Here is a 23,556-nt window from a genome sequence, read left to right on the forward strand (position 1 = left end):
CCACCTGCTACCGTGACGTTGGTGGGACAAAGAACTGGTCGCCTGCCTTCCGGGACGCTGGGAGGACAAAGGACTGGTCGCCTGCCTTCCGAGACGCTGGGGTGGAGAGGACCATGTTCATTGCAAGTGCTCACAAACAGGCAAAGAGACATACTCAAACACACGTCCAAACATAATAAGAGACACACAGATTAACATACCTACAAGCTCACTGTTGCCTGACACCTGGACGCCGGGGTGACCATTCTCTGGACACCTGCTTGTACGAGGGTGGCTAAGGAAAGTATAGTACAATGGGAAACAGTATATTAGATAAATTGAAGCACTCCGACAAAACGTGCGTACACTCTGATGGCGTAATAGAAACTGCGTTGCGTGAATGCAGCCTGGCTCGACGGGAAGCATACAACCCCGCATGGTTCCCTCACAAAATTGGCTCATGTAAATCCAACCAATACAATATTTATAATAAATTAATATAAATAAATTTCATATTATTGATATACAAAAGGGAAAGCATGTATGACATTCGTACAGTGGCATTAGCATGCACGCACACCACAACATTGCTCGGCCACCACCACTCAGTGACCCCACCGAGAAAACGAAAAGAGGAAATGACCAGGCAAGACAAAAACAGCACATATAACACAGTCCACACACAGTGCATACCCTAATACATTGGTTCCCAACATGTAGTTAGCGGGCTCCATGGCGCCCGCAAGGGTCAGCCAGAAAACTGTGAAACATCCTTCATTTTAACATTTCTATATAAGTGTATATATATATATATATATATATATATATATATATATATATATATATATATATATGTGTGTGTGTGTGTATACATACTAGACCACCCGTAACCCGTTGGGTCAAATAAAATGTTAAATTATACGTTGTTAATAAAATTGTCAATAAAATATTTATTAAGACATTGTTCTATTCAGTAGACGAAGGCAGTGACTTGATTACTTATAAGAAGTGAAATGCAGAAGATTGTGACGTCATGTCGTAGTTGCTTGGAACACTACGCATCATATGATTTATAGGGTTCGTAATATTTTGATAAACTCATTATGCCTCATAGATGCTAACTCAGGAGTTGGCTATACTTTTAGATACTGAATATGAAAACATTCTCTGTGCAACTTGTTGCATTCTCTCTGCAACTTGTGACACAGAAAATGAAATCCAGACCAGGATTAGATTGGCAAGCTCAAGCTTTGGAAAATTATCCAAACGCGTCTTCCTAAACCGTGATCTAACTGTGCAGACTAAAATTAAGGGTTATCAGGCAATCTGTCTATCCATCTTACTATTTGGCAGTGAAACTTGGACCTTATACAAGGCCCAAATCAGAAGACTTGAAGGGTTTCATATACGCTGTCTTCAAACTATCCTTAGCATCACATGGCGTGACCGAATCTTACAAAATGCTTCAACCATCAGTATTGAATCAATGATAGTACGTCGCCAGCTCCGGTGGATCGGTCATGTGATCAGAATGCCTGAATGTCGCCTCTCACGTCAAATACTATACGGCGAGCTGAGGGATGGAAACCGCTTTCCGGGAGGACCAAAAAAGCGGTTTAAAGACCAAATAAAGGCCACCCTCAAACAATGCAACATCTCTGTTGACCAACTTGAAACTCTGGCCAGTGACCGAGAAAGCTGGAGATTAACAGTCCATCAGGCTGTCGACATATTTGAAGCCGCTCGCACGAATATCAGGATCGAGCGACAAAACCGCAGACATGAACGCATGGCACGAGGTCTTGTTAACCCGGCACAAGGAATTCCCTGTCCCACTTGCGGTAGGATCTGTGCCTCCGAGTTTGGCCTAAGAAGTCACCAAAGAATTCACCTTCAAAGAAACTAGATCCTAAAACTGATATCAAAATTACTATACCAAAGATGGAATAAGCATTAAACCATGATTAATGCTAATACTGCTGTTTACTACTGCTATTATTGTTTTTATTGTAACTACTATTCTAATCCTTTCACTAATCATCATTCAGGGGATAAGTACGTCATCTTTGTTACCGAAGGACTACCACAAGCAAGCGAATATGAAAAATTTATAAGTATATATAGATACATTGTATGTTGGGTCAAATAAAATGTTAAATGATACGTTGTTATAAGAAGTGAAATGCAGAAGATTGTGACGTCATGTCGTTGCTTGGAACACTATGCATCATATGATATCGTGACGCCATGTCTCTTCTTCTGCTTGGCTGGTCCTCAGTCGTGACGTCATATCTCTTCTGATTGGCTGGGTGACGGTTTCAAGCAAGCAAGATAACAAACAAGATTATCAGAGTTTTATTAGTATTTATATATATATATATATATATATATATATATATATATATATATTAAAACAATAACAATAAAGGAAATATGTAATATTAATCCAGTGAAATAATTACTTGTTGCATAATCGATGAGAGAGAGAAAGAATGTATTGGAGGGGAGGAGTGAGTGAGGGTGTGGGACAGACGAATGCTACATACGATGCTTACCGGTAAGAAAATCTCTCTCTCTGGGGAAGGCGACCTCCGTTGTGTTTATAATGACAGATGTAGCCCTCAGCCTCAGGTTGGGGACCACTGCCCCAGTACATATACATAATATACATAAGTACATGATTTATAAAGACTATACATAGAAATACACAAATCAATACAAGAGAAATAAGTAGAGTATACAATTACAAGAAACATACATAAGAACTGTATACAAGTAAAAGATATACACAAAAGAACTGTACATAAACACACGATGCTACTAACTGATTAGCCAGAGATCTGGAATGTTCAAAGTTCAACGTAGCTTTCCGAAATAAGAATGCACACAAGAAACGTTCACAATCTTGTTTAACCGGCTGCCACCATATGTATTAGGGTGGATAATGAAAATATATTACAATGGAAAACAGTGTATTGAAAAAAGTACTCTAAGAAAACGTACGTAAACTCGGCTTGGCGAGAAGCATATACGCCCGTATGGTTCCACCACAAAATTGGTATATCTAAATCCAATCAGTAAAAAAGTTTTGATAAATGAATATAAATAAATTTAATGTTATTTATATACCAGAAGGGAGAACATCTCTGACAATCGTACAATGGCATCAGCATCCACGTACACCGCACCATCCCTTCCGGTATGCTGAGGCAACTCCTTACCACCTGCCACCGAGACGTTAGGGTGTCCAGGACTGCATTCATTAACAGATATGCAAAGACGCACACTCAAACACACGTCCAAACATATCGAGATCCACGCACACGTACAAACGTACAAGCTCACGGTTGCCTGCCACCGGGACGCCGGGGTGACCAGAGACTGGACACCTGCCCTCCGGGACGCTGGGGCAACTCCTGACCACCTGCCACCGGGACGCTGGGGAGATGAAGAAGTGGTCTCCTGCCTTCCGGGACGCTGGGGTGGTCAGGACTGCATTCATTCACAGATATGCCAAGAGGCACACTGTCAGACACACATGCAAACATATCAAGATCCACTCACACGTACAAACCTACAAGCTCACGGTTGCCTGCCACCGGGACGCCGGGGTGACCAGAGACTGGACACCTGCCCTCCGGGACGCTGGGGCAACTCCTGACCACCTGCCACCGGGACGCTGGGGAGATGAAGAAGTGGTCTCCTGCCTTCCGGGACGCTGGGGTGGTCAGGTCTGCAGCCATTCACAGATATGCCAAGAGGCACACTGTCAGACACACATGCAAACATATCAAGATCCACGCACACGTACAAACCTACAAGCTCACTGTTGCCTGCCACCGGGACGCCGGGGTGACCAGAGACTGGACACCTGCCCTCCGGGACGCTGGGGCAACTCCTGACCACCTGCCACCGGGACGCTGGGGAGATGAAGAAGTGGTCTCCTGCCTTCCGGGACGCTGGGGTGGTCAGGACTGCATTCATTCACAGATATGCCAAGATGGCACACTGTCAGACACACATGCAAACATATCAAGATCCACGCACACGTACAAACCTACAAGCTCACGGTTGCCTGCCACCGGGACGCCGGGGTGACCAGAGACTGGACACCTGCCCTCCGGGACGCTGAGGCAACTCCTGACCACCTGCCACCGAGACGCTGGGGAGATGAAGAAGTGGTCTCCTGCCTTCCGGGACGCTGGGGTGGTCAGGACTGCATTCATTCACAGATATGCCAAGAGGCACAATGTTTGACACACATGGAAACATATCAAATCCACGCACACGTACAAACCTACAAGCTCACTGTTGCCTGCCACCGGGACGCCGGGGTGACCAGAGACTGGGCACTTGCCCTCCGGGACGCTGGGGCAACGCCTGACCACCTGCCACCGGGACGCTGGGGAGATGTAGAAGTGGTCTAGTGCCTTCCTGTTAGCTGGGGTGGTCAGGACTGCATTCATTCACAGATATGCCAAGAGGCACACTGTCAGACACACATGCAAACGTATCAAGATCCACGCACACGTACAAACCTACAAGCTCACTGTTGCCTGCCACCGGGACGCCGGGGTGACCAGAGACTAGGCACCTGCCCTCCGGGACGCTGGGGCAACTCCTGACCACCTGCCACCGGGACGCTGGGGAGATGAAGAAGTGGTCTCCTGCCTTCCGGGACGCTGGGGTGGTCAGGACTGCATTCATTCACAGATATGCCAAGAGGCACACTGTCAGACACACATGCAAACATATCAAGATCCACGCACACGTACAAACATACAAGCACACGGTTGCCTGCCACCGGGACGCCGGGGTGACCAGAGACTAGGCACCTGCCCTCCGGGACGCTGGGGCAACTCCTGACCACCTGCCACCGGGACGCTGGGGAGATGAAGAAGTGGTCTCCTGCCTTCCGGGACGCTGGGGTGGCCAGGTCCACATTCATCGCAAGCGCTTACAATTAAGCAACGGGACACGTTCTCAAACACACGCTCAAGCATAATAAGAACCATACAGACGAACAAACCCACACACTCAAGCTCATAAGCATGCATGTGCACATTCAGATCACACGTGTTGACCTAAACACGGTCACACATACGTGTAGTCTTCAAGCATACCAAGAGGGGCGCAGCACATATAGTCCTTATCGAATGTACGGAAAACACGCTTCTCAACGTAGTCGCATTATACATACGCACATACACTTTGGACCTTGTACGCGAGGATCATCATGTGGCGATCACACGTTTTGCTGAAGCTTTCGTGCGCTACGTACATTACAACTCTGTCTCTTGTGCTGCGCGACATGCACTCTCAGCGTTCGGGTCCATAATGGGCATTACGCGGAACATCTCGCAATTCGCGAGGAAATCACGTGGACCCGCGCTCGCACTTCGTGGCCCTCCAATTACACATACACACATACATACACACACACACATACAATATAGAAGATAAAAAAGTACAGTCGGACAACATAAGTGATTTCAAAGTCACTCTTAACCAATGAAATCACAGTGACCGAAGTCTACGACTATACATTTTATCCTCTATATTGCAATCAAATACAAACTTATTCTTAGAAAAAGTAATGTCACTTATCTTATTTTCCATGGATCCAAGAGAAGTCCGGTTCCTCGTTCCTCGAAGTCGTGTAGTCGGTCGTCTCGAGTGTGCGGCTCCTACAAGTTCCTCCCGGGCGAGCGGCGGAGGGCTCTCGGAGAGCAAACTGAAAACAACAACACAGATATGGTCGCCCTGAAGCTGACTGGGAACAGTATGTGTTTATGACTTTTAAGGCATGCCCAACTATATATATATAGACGTGTGCGTGTGTATATATATGTATATATATATATATATATGTATATATATATGTATATATATATATATATATATATATATACTGTATATATATATGCATGTGCTTCTGTATGTGGGCGCATATATATATATATATATATATATATATATATATTGTGTGTGTGTGTTTGTGTCCGTGTGTGTGTGTGTGTATTTATGTATGTGTGTGTGTATGTGTATAGTAATGTGTGTGGTGTGTACATGTTTGTGTGGTGTGGGTGTGTGCGCATATACGTGTGTTTGTGCGTGAGCAGTTTTATCTGAATATTATAAAGAATTAATAGGAATCATCCAATAACGATGAGGCGCATTCCAAACTATCGTGAATTCTTCCCCCCCAAAAAAAATACAAAAGAAATCTTTTGCAGGGAACTTGAGACCCAGAGACTCCTTCAGACTTCGACCAACTCCGAAAGACTCTTGTAGTTTCCGACAGACTTTGGCAGACTCTGACAGACTTTGGCAGAATGTGGTAAACTACGACAGAATTGTGGATTCTGAATGACAGAGTCTGTGAGATTCCGAAAGATTTCGGCAGACGGAAACGTGAAAAGTAGATGCGGAGAATTTCGTGCAACAACAGAACCACGGAGGACTGGGGGCGAAAGACATGGAGGGAACTGAACATAAATTTTCCTTCACGAGAACTCAAACAGAATTCAAAAACCTAGAATCATTATCTTGAGGCAATATTCATTCCGCCAATATTCTTAATACTAGAAAAAAAAAAAAATCCCGGGTCCTTTCAGTATCCATCAAACGTGGTTACTGTTGTTCACATTCTTTTAAGCATTTACAGACACGACCGCGCGCGTCACCGTCTTGGACACTCTCCACAGAGTCCATTCTATTGCGCTATGCGACTAAGGAGGGAGTGGAAGAGAGGGGAAGGGGGAAGAAAAACAACGACGCAGGTGCCTTGTAGGCGACGGAGGTCTCAGAGTCCAAAAGTCCTCACCAGAAGCAGAACGGGAATCGTCACGAACTCCCGCGTTCTTTGGACTGTCCACAAGAAGAAGAAAAGGAAGATGGAGATGTAGAAGGCGAAGAGAAAATAATAAAGGTGGAAGAGGAGAAACGGAAGGGAAGGAAAACAAGTAGAAAGGTAAAGGAAGAAGAAGATGGAAAAAAAAGGAAGACGAAAAAAGAGGAAAGAAAATAAGACGATTATCCCCATCAACAATGGCAACAACAAGAGCAATAACAACAGACATCACCACTACTACCACCTTTAACAACAACAATAATAACCAATTTTCCGTCACCGTAGGCGGCCGTAATTTGTCGAAAACCGTTCTGGTATTGTGACAAAATTGTCACCGCAAACATAAAAACTCGTCAAATATTCAAACATTCGAAATAAACACAAAAGCGGCTCCGAATGAATCATTATTTATATTCACGAATGATTCTTAATTGCCAAGATTGCTGGGTAACTGCGTTGTATCATTTCTCCGTAGTTCAGCGGTCGAGGTAATTAAAAGAAGTAATTAGTCGCTCCATTGGTCCTAATTATTCGGTTCTTGGCTTCATATTAACGAGTCATACCAAAGGTACGCAGGAACTGAACCTCCAATCAGGGAAGCCCATTTGAATGACGTCACCACACTTTGTTTACATAACAATCTCCCACCACCTTCCTACTGTGGTGGGTTGTTTTCAGCCTCCCCTCCCACGACCTGGTCTCGGGTTCGATCACCACATAGCTACAGCCACTTGCCTCGGCGTTCCTAACATACAAGGCAAAGGTGGCATCCTTGGCCGTAATTGAGTGACGTAATGAGAGTGGTCACCCATACAGTGTGATAGTATGGTATACTATTACTTTGACACCATCGAGCTTCACATAGGTAAAGACTGTCTACAGTGCAACAAATTATATTTGATTTATTTTAAGATGGTGGAGAAGGAAAACTAAATTACCCACTGGAATAACAATTGTGGCGAAATACATCCACGTGAAAAAAATAACAATAAAGTTATTGAAATCTGAATTGCATTGAAATGTGGATATTAAGCCTCGATGACACGTGGCTAGTTTCGTAGCCGCTAGTTCTAGTTGCAAGTTAACATACCCTGCAAGTAAAAGTTGACATTAGGATAGTTTAGCGACAAGTTTACTAAATTTCCATTGACATTGGGCAAGTAGAGGGGGAGTTTACTAGTCGCTAGCACTAGCGGCTGCTGAACTGCCCCGTGTCAACGAAGTTTTAGGAACCAACTAGTCTGCAACATCAGTGAAAAAATTTGTTGAATCAAAGTGAATGGAGTACCCTTCTCCAGACCCCAACCCTCCTCCAGCAAAATCTCTTCGTTCTTCTGCTACGAAGAGTCAGCCCTTCCTCAGGCTCTTCGTCTTCGTTCTTCTGCTACGAAGAGTCTGCCCTTCCTCAGGTTCTTCGTCTTCGTTCTTCTGCTGCGAAGAATCTTCCCTTCCTCAGGTTCTTCGTTTTCGTTCTTCTGCTACGAAGAGTCTGCCCTTCCTCAGGTTCTTCGTCTTTGTTCTTCTGTTCCGAAGAGTCTGCCCTTCCTCAGGTTCTTTGTCTTCGTTCTTTTGCTACGAAGAGTCTGCCCTTCCTCAGGTTCTTCGTCTTTGTTCTTCTGCTATAAAGAGTCTGCCCTTCCTCAGGTTCTTCGTCTTTGTTCTTCTGCTACGAAGAGTCTACCCTTCCTTAGGTTCTTTGTCTTCCTTCTTCTGCTACGAAGAGTCTGCCCTTCCTCAGGTTCTTCATCTTCGTTCTTCTGCTACGAAGAGTCTACCCTTCCTCAGGTTCTTCTTCGTTCTTCTGCTACGAAGAGTCTGCCCTTCTTCAGTCTCTTCGTCTTCGTTCTTCTTCTAAATTCAGCTCGAAGGTCTATGTCACAAGTCTGGCCATCATGACCTCGCTTTTCTTCGGCCTCTTCGAAGAGTGCCAGAGCACCTCACCCCACCCCACCCCCGACCCTCCTCTTTGGCACAAGAGCTCTTTTCGTTGGCACTGAACGGACCTGCCCTCCAGCCGCGTCGGTTTTTGTCTTCATGAGTGCCATTTTTTGGCACCCTTGCCATTTGGCACTCAATGTCTCTCTAATTATTGTAAACAGCCATTTTTTTTTGATTGTTTATCTATTAATTTGTTTGTTTATTCATTCGTCTGTTGAGAGATTGTGACTAGATGAGGAAGTTGGATAAAGAAGACGTCTTAAAACATAAGAACATAAGAATGGAGGAGACTTCAAGAGACCATAAGACCTACACTATGCAGTTCCATGTCCATTACCACCTATCACCCCCATCCTGATCTGTTTATTGTGAAGCCGGTCAGGAATAAACTCGGACCAAGACCCGTCCTCTAGATCCACCTTCCTCAATTTATTCATCAATCCATTTATGTATGAAATGATTTGTTTATTCATTTGAGGTCATAGTATGTACGAGAAGATTTCTTTCTTCGTGAAGAAGCTTCCGGTATGGCGTGACGCGTTCTATTTCGATCTTAATGATTGCCACTTACGTTGCTATCCGAGCTCACAGGGCAAAGGTGGTGAGTGGACTCTCAGCTGAGTGCCTTCTGGGGCAAGCTCTTGGTTACTATCTCACCGCCGAACTTCGACTCGTTGTTGTTGTTGGTGGTGGTAGTACCTCCTTTGATCATCCAAGGGAACAATGTCTCTCTGTTTTTGTATATCTCTCTCTCTTCCTGTCTCTTTCTCCTCCCCCCCCCCCATCTCTCTCTCTCTCTCTCTCTCTGACCGGATGTTTGCTGTCGGGTGTCCTCTTAAACGTCGCCAGAAGGTCCCCCGTGTCTACTTCGAGCACAGTTGAAGGTCGTTGCTCTTCTGTCCTCGGTCGACGACTACTTCGGGTTCTTTGCGAACTGGCGCCGTGTGGAATCAAACTCGAAGGTACCTCCTCTTCACCCAAAAAGAATTATTTTAATATTTCATCGGCAGTAACCAGCGATTGTATCCCTGCGGACAGGATCATGCCGAAGAGGTGAAATCATCATAATCCAGCTAGCTTGAGTAAGCGGTTTCACCATTTTTGGAAAGGAGCTCGCTGCGTACCACAAGAATCTTGTTGTTGTTGTGGTCTGTTGATTTTTTTGACACCGTTGTAAAGGCAGAAACATGGACATCTCCAACGGCAAGGTTGGACTCCCCTAAACTAGTCTAACCACTCGTCCAAAGATAAGGTTGGATGAAAGAATGCTTGTCTAGCCGTAAGGTTGGACTCCAAGCATTACGTTGACAGGCAGAAACATGAACATCTCCAATAGCAAGGTTGGACTCGCCTAAACTAGTCTAACCACTCGTCTAAAGACAGGGTTGGATGGTCGAATGCTTGTTGAGCCGTAAGGTTGGACTCCAAGCATTCCGTTGACTAGTGTAACCGTAGCTTAGAGACCCTTCCACACTGTACCCTGTGACCATTCAGAACCGTGACATTAAAAATCAAAGTTTTTATGTTAGGTGTAGTTGTGTAAGGTTCCACCGCATCCCCGCATAAATAAATAAATAAATAAAAATAAATATATAAATAAAATGAAATCTCTACTGACGTTACTTGCGGTACTTATTTATGGAAAGCTATGAAATGATGCATATAAGAATTGCATCTATGACACAAGGAAACAACTTTATCTTTACCGATTTATCCTTAATGAAAATATGCCCACAGCAGATAACAGATTGTGATGCTTTCCCTGGATTTGTGTGTGTGTGTTTGATTTCATGTACACATGTGGATGACTTCAACCCTGCCTGCTTACGTAGTAATCAGATGGAGAAATATTTAGTTGCGTTAGTAATTACACCAATCATTTACAGGTATATACATATATATATATATATGTATGTATACATGCTCGATTAAAGACCAGAGCTAATTCAATATCCACTATCTTCTTAGTAATTTTCTCAATTTTTCTAATTGAGAAAAATTGAGAAAATCACTAAGATATTGGATATTGAATTAGCTCTGGTCTTCAATCGGACATGTCTACAAGAAAACTTACTGCCCATTTATACTAATATATATATATATATATATATATATATATATACATATATATATATATATATATATATATATATATATATATATATATATTATTTTATTTATTCATTTATTTATTTTATTTTTTGCAGAAACCACCGGGAAATTGAAAAAATAAGATATATTTATGTGTGTGTGTGTCTGTGTGTGCTTATATCATAATCCATCTTCTCATTATCAAGTAGCTTCTGCAGCACAAAGAATGATAACCTAAAGTATGTCACGCACGTGGTTCTGTGAAGGTTGCATGTACGGTGTTCAAGTAATGCCGCGTGTGTGGTGCCACAAACGCGGTGCTACTACACTAAGGGCGACCGATGGAGTGAGGAGTGAAACATGAGTGGATTCTGTCGGAATCTGTAGGAGTCTCAGGTTCTCCACCGATGCCTCAACGATTTTCCTTCCAAAGAATTTCCTTCGGAATCCCTAGAAGAATTCAGGATAGTTTGGAAGACAGTTGATAGTTAATGGATGAATCCAATTAATTTTTTTGAAATTCGGTTAGAACTGCTAACTCACAAACGCCCGCATGTGTACACACACACACACACACACACTCACACACACACACACACACACACACACACACACACACACACACACACACACACACACACACACACACACAATAAACACACCTGCCACCAGAACACTGGGAGACCTAACAACTAGACGCCTACATTCCGGGACGCTGGGGTGGGAAGGACCGCATTCATTTCAAGAGCTCACAAAAAAAAAAAAAAAAAAAAAAAAAAAAGCAAGGAGGTACACTGTCAAACACACATGCAAAAATAACAAGAGCCACACAGACAAACATACCTGCAATCTCACAGCTGCCTGCCACCAGGATGCCGGAGTATCCTTTGACTGAACACCTGCCTTCCGGGACGCTGGGGCAACTCCTGACGGGAAGGTGAGGAGACCAAGGACATGTCGCCTGGCTTCTGGAACGCTGGGGTGTCCATGACTGCATTCATTCCAAGAGCTCACAAAAACGAAAAAAGACACACTCAAACACATCCAAACATATCGAGAGCCACACAGACGAACATTTCCTGGAAGCTCACGGTTGCCTAATACCGGGACGTCGGAGTGACCAGAGACTGGATACTTCTCTACCGGGACGCTGGGGCAACTCCTAGCGACCTGCCTCCGGGACAGTGGGGCGACCAAAGGCTGGTCGCCTGCCTTTCGGGACGCTGGGGTGGCTAGGACCACGTTCGTTGCAAGCGCTCACAAGTTCGCAAAGAGGCACACTCTCAAACACACGTCCAAACATATCATGAGCCACGCACACGAATAAACCTAAAAACTCACTGTTGCCTGCCACCGGGACGCCGGGGTGACCAGAGATTGGACACCTGCCTTCCGGGACTCTGGGGCAACCCCTGACCACCTGCCACCGGGACGCAGAGGAGACCAAGGACTGGTCGCCTGTCTTCCGGGACGCCGGGGTGGCCAAGACTGCATTCATTAGAAACACTCGCAAACACGCAAAGAGGCATACTCTCAAACACATCCAAACATATCAAGAGCCACACAAACATAACTACAAGCTCACGGTTTCCTGCCACCGGGGCGCTGGGGGAACCAGAGACTGGACACCTGCCTACCAGGACGCTGGGGGCAATTTCTGATCGCCTGCTACCGTGAAGTTGGTGGGACAAAGGACTGGTCGCCTGCCTTCCGGGACGCTGGGAGGACAAAGGACTGGTCGCCTGCCTTCCGAGACGCTGGGGTGGAGAGGACCATGTTCATTGCAAGTGCTCACAAACAGGCAAAGAGAGACATTCAAACACACGTCCAAACATGATAAGAGACACACAGACTAACATACCTACAAGCTCACTGTTGCCTGGGGTGCCCCTACTCGGGACACCTGCTTGTACGAGGGTGGCTAAGGAAAGTATAGTACAATGGGAAACAGTATATTAGATAAATTGAAGCACTCCGACAAAACGTGCGTACACTCGGATGGCGTAATAGAAACTGCGTTGCGTGAATGCAGCCTGGCTCGACGGGAAGCATACAACCCCGCATGGTTCCCTCACAAAATTGGCTCATGTAAATCCAATCAATACAATATTTATAATAAATTAATATAAATAAATTTCATATTATTGATATACAAAAGGGAAAGTATGTATGACATTCGTACAGTGGCATTAGCATGCACGCACACCACAACATTGCTCGGCCACCACCACTCAGTGACCCCACCGAGAAAACGAAAAGAGGAAATGACCAGGCAAGACAAAAACAAAGCACACATAACACAGTCCACACACAGTGCATACCCTAATACATTGGTTCCCAACATGTAGTGAACGGGCTCCATGGCGCCCGCAAGGGTCAGCCAGAAAACTGTGAAACATCCTTCATTTTAACATTTCTATATAAGTGTATATATATATATATATATATATATATATATATATGTGTGTGTGTGTGTGTGTGTGTGTATGTGTGTATACATACTAGACCACCCGTAACCCGTTGGGTCAAATAAAATGTTAAATTATACGTTGTTAATAAAATGGTCAATAAAATATTTATTAAGACAATGTTCTATTCAGTAGACGAAGGCAGTGACTTGATTACTTATAAGAAGTGAAATGCAGAAGATTGTGACGTCATGTCGTCGTTGCTTGGAACACTACGCATCATATGATTTATAGGGTTCGTAATATTTTGATAAACTCATTATGCCTCATAGATGCTAACTCAGGAGTTGGCTATACTTTTAGATACTGAATATGAAAAATTTATAAGTATATATAGATACATTGTATGTTGGGTCAAATAAAATTTTAAATGATACGTTGTTATAAGAAGTGAAATGCAGAAGATTGTGACGTCATGTCGTTGCTTGGAACACTATGCATCATATGATATCGTGACGCCATGTCTCTTCTTCTGATTGGCTGGTCCTCAGTCGTGACTTTATATCTCTTCTTCTGATAACCTTCTTCTGCTTGGCTGGTCCTCAGTCGTGACGTCATATCTCTTCTGATTGGCTGGGTGACGGTTTCAATCAAGCAAGATAACAAACAAGATTATCAGAGTTTTATAAGATATATATATGTATGTATATATATATATATGTATATATATATGTATATATATATATATATATTAAAACAATAACAATTAAGGAAATATGTAATATTAATCCAGTGAAATGATTACTTGTTGCATAATCGATGAGAGAGAGAAAGAATGTATTGGAGGGCAGGAGTGAGTGAGGGTGTGGGACAGACGAATGCTACATACGATGCTTACCGGTAAGAAAATCTCTCTCTCTCTGGGGAAGGCGCCCTCCGCTGTTTTTATAATGACAGATGTAGCCCTCAGCCTAAGGTTGGGGACCACTGCCCCAGTACATTAACATAATATACATAAGTACATGATTTATAAAGACTATACATAGAAATACACAAATCATTACAAGAGAAATAAGTACAGTATACAATTACAAGAAACATGCATAAGAACTGTATACAAGTACAAGATATACAAAAAAGAACTGTACATAAACACACGATGCTACTAACTGATTAGCCAGAGATCTGGAATGTTCAAAGTTCAACGTAGCTTTCCGAAATAAGAATGCACAAAAGAAACGTTCACAATCTTGTTTAACCGGCTGCCACCATATGTATTAGGGTGGATAATGAAAATATATTACAATGGAAAACAGTGTATTGAATAAAGTACTCTAACAAAACGTACGTAAACTCGGCTTGGCGAGAAGCATATACGCCCTTATGGTTCCTCCACAAAATTGGTATATCTAAATCCAATCAGTAAAAAAGTTTTGATAAATGAATATAAATAAATTTAATTTTATTTATATACCAGAAGGGAGAACATCTCTGACAATCGTACAATGGCATCAGCATCCACGTACACCGCCCCATCCCTTCCGGTATGCTGAGGCAACTCCTTACCACCTGCCACCGAGACGCTAGGGTGTCCAGGACTGCATTCATTAACAGATATGCAAAGACGCACACTCAAACACACGTCCAAACATATCGAGATCCACGCACACGTACAAACCTACAAGCTCACGGTTGCCTGCCACCGGGACGCCGGGGTGACCAGAGACTGGAAACCTGCCCTCCGGGACGCTGGGGCAACTCCTGACCACCTGCCACCGAGACGCTGGGGAGATGAAGAAGTGGTCTCCTGCCTTCCGGGACGCTGGGGTGGTCAGGACTGCATTCATTCACAGTGCCAAGAGGCACACTGTCAGACACACATGCAAACATATCAAGATCCACGCACACGTACAAACCTACAAGCTCACGGTTGCCTGCCACCGGGACGCCGGGGTGACCAGAGACTGGACACCTGCCCTCCGGGACGCTGGGGCAACTCCTGACCACCTGCCACCGGGACGCTGGGGAGATGAAGAAGTGGTCTCCTGCCTTCCGGGACGCTGGGGTGGTCAGGACTGCATTCATTCACAGATATGCCAAGATGGCACACTGTCAGGCACACATGGAAACATATCAAGATCCACGCACACGTACAAACCTACAAGCTCACGGTTGCCTGCCACCGGGACGCCGGGGTGACCAGAGACTGGACACCTGCCCTCCGGGACGCTGGGGCAACTCCTGACCACCTGCCTCCGGGACTCTGGGGAGATGAAGAAGTGGTCTCCTGCCTTCCGGGACGCTGGGGTGGTCAGGACTGCATTCATTCACAGATATGCCAAGAGGCACACTGTCAGACACACATGCAAACATATCAAGATCCACGCACACGTACAAACCTACAAGCTCACGGTTGCCTGCCACCGGGACGCCGGGGTGACCAGAAACTGGGCACCTGCCCTCAGGGACGCTGGGGCAACTCCTGACCACCTGCCACCGGGACGCTGGGGAGATGAAGAAGTGGTCTCCTGCCTTCCGGGACGCTGGGGTGGACAGCACTGCATTAATACACAGAAAAGCCAAGATGCACACTGTCAGACACACACGCAAACGTATCAAGATCCACGCACACGTACAAAGGTACAAGCTCACTGTTGCCTGGCACCGGGACGCCGGGGTGACAAGAGAGTGGACACCTGCCCTTCGGGACGCTGGGGCAACTCCTGACCACCTGCCACCGGGACGCTGGGGAGATGAAGAAGTGGTCTCCTGCCTTCCGGGACGCTGGGGTGGTCAGGACTGCATTCATTCACAGATATGCCAAGAGACACACTGTCACACACACATGCAAACATATCAAGATCCACGCACACGTACAAACCTACAAGCTCACTGTTGCCTGCCACCGGGACGCCGGGGAGGCCAGGATGGTGCCACCTGCGGTACGGGACGCTGGGGCAACTCCTGACCACCTGCCACCGGGACGCTGGGGAGATGAAGAGGTGGTCTCCTGCCTTCCGGGACGCTTGGGTGGTCTGGACTGCATTCATTCACAGATATGCCAAGAGGCACACTGTCAGACACACATGCAAACATATCAAGATCCACGCACACGTACAAACCTACAAGCTCACTGTTGCCTGCCACCGGGACGCCGGGGTGACCAGAGACTGGACACCTGCCCTCCGGGACGCTGGGGCAACTCCTAACCACATGCCACCGGGACGCTGGGGAGATGAAGAAGTGGTCTCCTGCTTACCGTGACGCTGGGGTGGCGATGACTGCATTCATTCACAGATATGCCAAGAGGCACACTGTCAGACACACATGCAAACGTATCAAGATCCACGCACACGTACAAACCTACAAGCTCACTGTTGCCTGCCACCGGGACGCCGGGGTGACCAGAGAGTGGACACCTGCCCTCCGGGACGGTGGGGCAACTCCTGACAACCTGCCACCGGGACGCTGGGGAGATGAAGAAGTGGTCTCCTGCCTTCCGGGACGCTGGGGTGGTCAGGACTGCATTCATTTACAGATATGCCAAGAGGCACACTGTCAGACACACATGCAAACATATCAGGATCCACGCACACGTACAAACCTACAAGCTCACGGTTGCCTGCCACCGGGACGCCGGGGTGACCAGAAACTGGGCACCTGCCCTCAGGGACGCTGGGGCAACTCCTGACCACCTGCCACCGGGACGCTGGGGAGATGAAGAAGTGGTCTCCTGCCTTCCGGGACGCTGGGGTGGTCAGGACTGCATTCATTCACAGATATGCCAAGAGGCACACTGTCAGACACACATGCAAACGTATCAAGATCCACGCACACGTACAAACCTACAAGCTCACTGTTGCCTGCCACCGGGACGCCGGGGTGACCAGAGAATGGACACCTGCCCTCCGGGACGCTGGGGCAACTCCTGACCACCTGCCACCGGGACGCTGGGGAGATGAAGAAGTGGTCTCCTGCCTTCCGGGACGCTGGGGTGGTCAGGACTGCATTCATTCACAGATATGCCAATAGGCACACTGTCAGACACACATGCAAACATATCAAGATCCACGCACACGTACAAACCTACAAGCTCACTGTTGCCTGCCACCGGGACGCCGGGGTGACCAGAGACTGGACACCTGCCCTCCGGGACGCTGGGGCAACTCCTGACCACCTGCCACCGGGACGCTGGGGAGATGAAGAAGTGGTCTCCTGCCTTCCGGGACGCTGGGGTGGTCAGGACTGCATTCATTCACAGATATGCCAAGAGGCACACTGTCAGACACACATGCAAACATATCAAGATCCACGCCCACATATAAACCTACAAGCTCACGGTTGCCTGCCACCGGGACGCCGGGGTGACCAGAGACTGGACACCTGCCTTCCGGGACGCTGGGGCAACTCCTGACCACCTGCCACCGGGACGCTGGGGAGAAGAAGAAGTGGTCTCCTGCCTTCCGGGACGCTGGGGTGGTCAGGACTGCATTCATTCACAGATATGCAAAGAGGCACACTGTCAGACACACATGCAAACATATCAAGATCCACGCACACGTACAAACCTACCAGATCACGGTTGCCTGCCACCGGGACGCCGGGGTGACCAGATAGTTGACACCTGCCTTCCGGGACGCTGGGGCAACTCCTGACCACCTGCCACCGGGACGCTGGGGAGATGAAGAAGTGGTCTCCTGCCTTCCGGGACGCTGGGGTGGTCAGGACTGCATTCATTCACAGATATGCCAAGAGGCACACTGTCAGACACACATGAAAACATAACAAAATCACACCACACGACACGACCTCCAAGCTCACTGTTGCCATCCACCGGGACGCCGGGGTGACCAGTGAGTGGACACCTGCCCTCCGGGTCGCTGGGGCAACTCCTGATGTGCTGCCACCGGGACGCTGTGGTTATGAAGAAGTTGTATCCTGACTCATTGGACTCTGGGGTGGTTTGGTATGAATTCATTCACAGATATGCCAAGAGGCACACTGTCAGACACACATGCAAACATATCAAGATCCACGCACACGTACAAACCTACAAGCTCACTGTTGCCTGCCACCGGGACGCCGGGGTGACCAGAGACTGGACACCTGCCCTCCGGGACGCTGGGCAACTCCTGACCACCTGCCACCGGGACGCTGGGGAGATGAAGAAGTGGTCTCCTGCCTTCCGGGACGCTGGGGTGGTCAGGACTGCATTCATTCACAGATATGCCAAGAGGCACACTGTCAGACACACATGCAAACAAATAAGAAACCACGCTCACGTACAAACCTACAAGCTCACGGTTGCCTGCCACCGGGACGCCGGAGTGACCAGATACTGGGCACCTGCCCTCCGGGACGCTGGGGCAACTCCTGACCACCTGCCATCGGGACGCTGGGGAGATGAAGAAGTGGTCTCCTGCCTTCCGGGACGCTGGGGTGGTCAGGACTGCATTCATCCACAGATATGCCAAGAGGCACACTGTCAGACACACATGCAAACATATCAAAATCCACGCACACGTACAAACCTACAAGCTCACTGTTGCCTGCCACCGGGACGCCGGGGTGACCAGAGACTGGACACCTGCCCTCCGGGACGCTGGGGCAACTCCTGACCACCTGCCACCGGGACGCTGGGGAGATGAAGAAGTGGTCTCCTGCCTTCCGGGACGCTGGGGTGGTCAGGACTGCATTCATTCACAGATATGCCAAGAGGCACACTGTCAGACACACATGCAAACGTATCAAGATCCACGCACACGTACAAACCTACAAGCTCACGATAGCCTGCCACCGGGACGCCGGGGTGACCAGAGATTAGGCACCTGCCCTCCGGGACGCTGGGGCAACTCCTGACCACCTGCCACCGGGACGCTGGGGAGAAGAAGAAGTGGTCTCCTGCCTTCCGGGACGCTGGGGTGGTCAGGACTGCATTCATTCACAGATATGCCAAGAGGCACACTGTCAGACACACATGGACACATATCAAGATCCACGCACACGCACAAACCTACAAGCTCACTGTTGCCTGCCACCGGGACGCCGGGGTGACCAGAGACTGGACACCTGCCCTCCGGGACGCTGGGGCAACTCCTGACCACCTGCCACCGGGACGCTGGGGAGATCAAGAAGTGGTCTCCTGCCTTCCGGGACGCTGGGGTGGTCAGGACTGCATTCATTCACAGATATGCCAAGAGGCACACTGTCAGACACACATGCAAACATATCAAGATCCACGCACACGTACAAACCCACAAGCTCACGGTTGCCTGCCACCGGGACGCCGGGGTGACTATAGACTGGACACCTGCCTACCGGGACGCTGGGGTGGTCAGGACTGCATTCATTCACAGATATGCCAAGAGGCACACTGTCAGACACAAATGCAAACATATCAAGATCCACGCACACGCACAAACCCACAAGCTCATTGTTGCCTGCCACCTGGACGCAGGGGAGACCAAGGACTGGTCGCCTGCCTTCCGGGACGCTGGGGTGGCCAAGACAACATTCATTAGAAACACTGGCAAACACCCAAAGAGGCACACTCTCAAACACATCCAAACATATCAAGAGCCACACAAACATAACTACAAGCTCACGGTTTCCAGCCACCGGGGTGCCGGGGGAACCAGAGACTGGACATCTGCCTACCAGGACGCTGGGGCAATTTCTGATCACCTGCTACCGAGACTCTGGGAGGACAAAGGACTGGTCGCCTGCCTTCCGAGACGCTGGGAGGACAAAGGACTGGTCGCCTGCCTTCCGAGACGCTGGGGTGGAGAGGACCATGTTCATTGCAAGTGCTCACAAACAGGCAAAGAGAGACACTCAAACACACGTCCAAACATAAGAGACACACAGACTAACATACCTACAAGCTCACTGTTGCCTGACACCGGAACGCCGGGGTGACCATTCTCTGGACACCTGCTTGTACGAGGGTGGCTAAGGAAAGTATAGTACAATGGGAAACAGTATATTAGATAAATTGAAGCACTCCGACAAAACGTGCGTACACTCTGATGGCGTAATAGAAACTGCGTTGCGTGAATGCAGCCTGGCTCGACGGGAACCATACAACCTCGCATGGTTCCCTCACAAAAGTGGCTCATGTAAATCCAATCAATACAATATTTATAATAAATTAATATAAATAAATTTCATATTGATATACAAAAGGGAAAGCATGTATGACATTCGTACAGTGCAATTAGCATGCACGCACACCACAACATTGCTCGGCCACCACCACTCAGTGACCCCACCGAGAAAACGAAAAGAGGAAATGACCAGGCAAGACAAAAACAAAGCACATATAACACAGTCCACACACAGTGCATACCCTAATACATTGGTTCCAAACATATAGCTGGCGGGCTCAATGGCGCCCGCAAGGGTCAGCCAGAAAACTGTGAAACATCCTTCATTTTAACATTTCTATATAAGTGTGTATGTATATATATATATATATATATATATATATATATGTGTGTGTGTTTTTATACATACTAGACCACCCGTGACCCGTTGGGTCAAATAAAATGTTAAATTATACATTGTTAATCAAATGGTCAATAAAATGTTTATTACGACAATGTTCTATTCAGTAGACGAAGGCAGTGACTTGATTACTTATAAGAAGTGAAATGCAGAAGATTGTGACGTCATGTCGTCGTTGCTTGGAACACTACGCATCATATGATTTATAGGGTTCGTAATATTTTGATAAACTCATTATGCCTCATAGATGCTAACTCAGGAGTTGGCTATACTTTTAAATACTGAATATGAAAAATTTATAAGTATATACAGATATGTATGTTGGGTCAAATAAAATTTTAAATGATACGCTGTTATAAGAAGTGAAATGCAGAAGAATGTGACGTCATGTCGTTGCTTGGAACACTATCCATCATATGATGTCGTGACGCCATGTCTCTTCTTCTGATTGGCTAGTCCTCAGTCGTGACGTTATATCTCTTCTGATAACCTTCTGCTTGGCTGGTCCTCAGTCGTGACTTCATATCTCTTCTGATTGGCTGGGTGACGGTTTCAAGCAAGCAAGATAACAAACAAGATTATCAGAGTTTTATGAGTATATATATATATATATATATATATATATATATATATATATATATATATATATATATATACATATATTAAAACAATAACAATTAAGGAAATATGTAATATTAATCCAGTGAAATAATTACTTGTTGCATAATCGATGAGAGAGAGAAAGAATGTATTGGAGGGGAGGAGTGAGTGAGGGTGTGGGACAGACGAATGTTACATACGATGCTTACCGGTAAAATAATCTCTCTGGCGAAGGCGCCTTCCGCTGTGTTTATAATGACAGATGTCCCTCAGCCTAAGGTTGGGGACCACTGCCCCAGTACATAAACATAATATACATAAGTACATGATTTATAAAGACTATACATAGAAATACACAAATCAATACAAGAGAAATAAGTACAGTATACAATTACAAGAAACATAAATAAGAACTGTATACAAGTACAAGATATACACAAAAGAACCGTACATATACACACGATGCTACTAACTGATTAGCCAGAGATCTGGAATGTTCAAAGTTCACAGTGGCGTTTCAAAATAAAAATGCACAAAAGAAACGTTCACAATATTGTTTAAACCGGCTGCCACCATATGTATTAGGGTGGATAATGAAAATATATTACAATGGAAAACAGTGTATTAAATAAAGTACTCTAACAAAACGTACGTAAACTCGGCTTGGCGAAAAGCATATATGCCCATATGGTTCCCCCACAAAATTGGTACATCTAAATCCAATCAGTAAAAAAGATTTGATAAATGAATATAAATAAATTTGATTTTATTTATATACCAGAAGGGAGAACATCTCTGACAATCGTACAATGGCATTAGCATCCACGTACACCGCACCATCCCTTCCAGTATGCTGACGCAACTCCTTACCACCTGCCATCAAGACGCTAGGGTGTCCAGGACTGCATTCATGAACAGATATGCAAAGACGCACACTCAAACACACGTCCAAACATATCGAGATCCACGCACACGTACAAACGTACAAGCTCACGGTTGCCTGCCACCGGGACTCCGGGGTGACCAGAGACTGGGCACCTGTCCTCCGGGACGCTGGGGCAACTCCTGACCACCTGCCACCGGGACGCTGGGGAGATGAAGAAGTGGTCTCCTGCCTTCCGGGACGCTGGGGTGGTCAGGACTGCATTCATTCACAGATATGCCAAGAGGCACACTGTCAGACACACATGCAAACATATCAAGATCCACGCACACGTACAAACCTACAAGCTCACGGTTGCCTGCCACCGGGACGCCGGGGTGACCAGAGACTGGACACCTGCCCTCCGGGACGCTGGGGCAACTCCTGACCACCTGCCACCGGGACGCTGGGGAGATGAAGAAGTGGTCTCCTGCCTTCCGGGACGCTGGGGTGGTCAGGACTGCAATCAATAAAAGATATGCAAGGAGGCACACTGGCAGACACACATGCACACATATCACGACCCACTCACACGCACAAACCCACTACCTCACTGTTGCCTGCCACCGGGACGCCGGGGTGACCAGAGACTGGACACCTGCCCTCCGGGACGCTGGGGCAACTCCTGACCACCTGCCACCGGGACGCTGGGGAGATGAAGAAGTGGTCTCCTGCCTTCCGGGACGCTGGGGTGGTCAGGACTGCATTCATTCACAGATATGCCAAGAGGCACACTGTCAGACACACATGCAAACGTATCAAGATCCACGCACACGTACAAACCTACAAGCTCACGGTTGCCTGCCACCGGGACGCCGGGGTGACCAGAGACTGGACACCTGCCCTCCGGGACGCTGGGGCAACTCCTGACCACCTGCCACCGGGACGCTGGGGAGATGAAGAAGTGGTCTCCTGCCTTCCGGGACGCTGGGGTGGTCGGGACTGTATTCGTTCACAGATATGCCAAGAGGCACACTGTCAGACACACATGCAAACATATCAAGATCCACGCACACGTACAAACCTACAAGCTCACGGTTGCCTGCCACCGGGACGCCGGGGTGACCAGAGACTGGACACCTGCCCTCCGGGACGCTGGGGCAACTCCTGACCACCTGCCACCGGGACGCTGGGGAGATGAAGAAGTGGTCTCCTGCCTTCCGGGACGCTGGGGTGGCCAGGTCCACATTCATCGCAAGCGCTTACAATTAAGCAACGGGACACGTTCTCAAACACACGCTCAAGCATAATAAGAACCA

The sequence above is a fragment of the Oratosquilla oratoria genome, chromosome 23, assembly GCF_046742065.1.
Source record: "Oratosquilla oratoria isolate Oo_2021 chromosome 23, ASM4674206v1, whole genome shotgun sequence".
In the NCBI taxonomy this organism is placed as follows: domain Eukaryota; kingdom Metazoa; phylum Arthropoda; class Malacostraca; order Stomatopoda; family Squillidae; genus Oratosquilla; species Oratosquilla oratoria.